At 41.6% G+C, this 3,293-nt stretch overlaps 1 pseudogene across 1 annotated transcript; it reads right to left on the bottom strand.

Annotated features, from left to right (window-relative positions):
* Positions 1–479: 479 nt before the first annotated feature.
* On the bottom strand, positions 480–2,583 carry LOC308622577 (ATP-dependent RNA helicase DDX3Y-like; annotated as a pseudogene). Its single transcript has one exon. The product of its transcript is annotated as an ATP-dependent RNA helicase DDX3Y-like (transcript).
* Between the last annotated feature and the right edge of the window lie 710 nt (positions 2,584–3,293).

Genomic DNA, 3,293 nt, shown 5'->3' with positions numbered 1-3,293 from the left:
AGTCAGAACTTCAACTTAGTACAGGTTGCCACATTAGAAACTAATTCTGCTGTAAGATGTTTCCCTCCCCACTCTGCAAGTTATCAAAAAGTCCTAATGCAGGATACCATCCAAGATTTTTTCTTTATAATATCTACAGATGAATTGATGATTCCTGTTAAGTTGTATCACACCTGTGTGCCAAGGTTTGATTTTAGCTCAAGTTCAGTTGATTTACTTTGTCAAAACAATAGAAAACTCGAGCATTACTGAGCCAACAGGACATCAAAATAATAAGTTGCCTAAAGTTAAAGTCACAGTACATTAACAAACAAATGATCCTCAGTCACAAAATTATAAATGCAGTTTGGGATGGAAATAAGCAGGAGGGGAGTTAGTCCAAACTACAGCAATTAAGTTTTCAAACCAACTTCTTAATAGGGTTGTTGACTGTTCCTTTTTCTTCCTTTGGCTTTGAGCTCCTTGAATTTTCAGGAGAATCACAGTTGGTAATGTACTGCTAGTTCTTGAAGCTACACGGTATATAGTCTGGCTAAGTTACATGTGGTTTCCATATTAGCTTTTTCAAAAGGGTGACTTTGCTGTGAAGCGGATTCAGTGGCCCCACCAGTCAACCCCCTGAGAACTGCAATTTCCTCCGTATCCATCACTACTATAGAAGCCTCCATAGCCACCTCCACCAAATCCTCTGCTGCTGCCATGACCACCTCCACCACTGCAGCTGCTGCTTGCATGACTACTACTAAAGCTAGAACTGCCAGAACCGCTGCTTTGTCAATAGTCTCGGGCACCAAATCCTCCACTGACTCTCTTAGAATGCCCACGACTGCTACCCTTATAGTGGTATTCATAAGCCATATTTTCTAACCAAGATGGCACTTCTTGTTTAGCTTCAACAAGAAGATCCAACAAATCCTCTGTGATATTTATATTTCTTTCATTGAAAAATAAGGTGGCCAGACCAAGGTTTCCTATACATCCTGTATGGTCAATCCAATGTACATACTCCTCAATATCACTTGGCAAATTAAAATTGATAACATGTTTCACATTTGAAATGTCTAGTCCTCTTGCTGCCACAGCAGTAGCCACTAGAATCGGGCTTTTTCCTGAGCAGAACTGGTGAAGGGCTTCCTCTCTATCTCTCTGTGATCGGTCCCCATGGATACTGGTACAAGCATATCCTTCATGGTATACGAAATCCTCCAGAGAATCAGCACCCTTTTTGGTCTCCACAAAAACTAAAGTCAGTGAATTCTTCCCTATTGCATTTAAGAGGTCAAGTAGAAATGACCGTTTATCTGACTCTTCTACCCAAACTACTTTCTGTGTGATGTTCTCAGAGGTAGTGCCAACTCTACCTATGGCCAGAAATATATATTCATCTAAGAAATCACGAGCAAGCATCTGAATTTCCTTAGGAAAAGTAGCACTAAACATCATGGTGTGGCGGACACCCTTTGGTGGCACAGTATCTTCTTCAACTATACGACGTATTTGAGGTTCGAACCCCATATCCAGCATCCTATCAGCTTCATCCAACACTAAGTATTTGCAGAAATCTAACCCAATCTTTCCTCTTTCCATCATATCCACCAGGCGTCCTGGAGTGGCAACTAACAAGTGACATCCACGTTCTAAGTCTCGAAACTCCTGACCAATATCAGCACCACCATATACCACACAAGGACGAACTCGAGACCGGTATGAAAATTTTCTGGCTTCCTCATAGATCTGTATAGCCAATTCTCTTGTTGGGGCTAAAACCAAGGAGACTGGATATTGTTTACGGCATCCATACCTTCCATTTTCCTTCACAGCCTTTAAAGCCTCACCTGGACCATCTGTATAAATTTGACTCAAGGTGGGCAAAAGAAATGCTGCAGTTTTTCCAGACCCTGTTTGGGCACAAGCCATCAAGTCTCTTTTTCCTTTAATAATAGGAATGGCATGTTTTTGCACTGGAGTAGTGTAACGAGTAAGCTCAATGTTACCCATGATAATTTCTCCCATCTCAACATCACTGAAACTTTCAATATGTGGAGGACAGTTATTGCCAGTTGCCTCTACTGGTATATCAGCGTATTTCTCAAAGTTAATCCCAGTGTTTCCTCCAGAAAAGAGTTCCTGCTCCAAGCGTTCACTTGGTGGAAGTGGTTTTGACCAACCATCTTCATCTGACTTGTGACACCAAGGACTGTGTCCACTACGTTCAAATTTGCCAAAGCCAGTTCTGTCACCACGACTGCCGATACCATCATAGTCATTCCGTCCACGATCATCAAACCTTCCCCTTGATCCACTTCCTCGATCACTGAAGTAACTGGACTTTCCTCTTGAATCTCTAGACCCGAAACTGCTGTAGGCATCCTTGTCTTTACTACAACTCCACCCTGAACTGTCCTTAACATAAAATCCTTTAGATGCTTCCCTGTTCCTTAAGTGAGGAGGTATATAGCGCCCTTTGCTTGCTGTACTTCCTCCTCCACTCTGATTATCAGGGGAGTTCATGTCTAGACCAGAAAACTGCTGATCTAGCCCGAGCTCATTTCCCGGCACATGACTCATGCCTGAAGAGAAGCGGGAACTCCCGGTCTCCTACTGCAGGTCTAGCGTATCCGGCCAGGCCGAAAGAGACCCGACTCCTAGAATCATATTTTGCCTATACAGTTCAAACAAGCATAGGTCTGGGGATTTTCTAGACAGAGGTGGAATTAAACAATATATTTCATTCAGTACATGAAACAGTTAACTCTGCTGGCAATGCCTAAAAAAAGAGTAAAAGCAAAGGAGAGTTTTACTTTTGACAGTGACTAATTTTTTTATTGATCATTTTTCTTCTGCATTTTACCTTTTTAGAACTTCATGCTCTTGAGGCAGTTTTCTGTTTTCTTACACGGTTATTGATAGGATTACCAGCACTGTCATGTTAATTGCCTAACACAGTCTCTGTCACACAGTAGGTAACCAATAGTAGGCAGACATTAACTGACCAATACTGGCCTCAAGTTTCTCCTCTCTGAGATGGTGAAAATAATGAACTAGTATGGTTCAAGCCATGCAGCAGTTTGGTCCAGGTCTTCTTTGTATTGACTGTCCATGCCTTCACGAACATAACACAAGCTTATGCTTTGACCCACATAGTGCAGGAGAACACTGGGGTCATCCTTACAGAATACGGGTCATGCCACCAAAATTGGTTTCAAACTAAAATAACAAATCTTTTATTTATATTTATCAAACACAGTAGAAAAGAAAGAGGATCCTATCAACATCTTTTTTATCACCATTTT

The sequence above is a fragment of the Mesoplodon bidens genome, assembly GCF_964165515.1.
Source record: "Mesoplodon bidens genome assembly, chromosome: 9".
Taxonomy (NCBI): domain Eukaryota; kingdom Metazoa; phylum Chordata; class Mammalia; order Artiodactyla; family Ziphiidae; genus Mesoplodon; species Mesoplodon bidens.
This window is presented reverse-complemented; position numbering and strand designations above follow the sequence as displayed.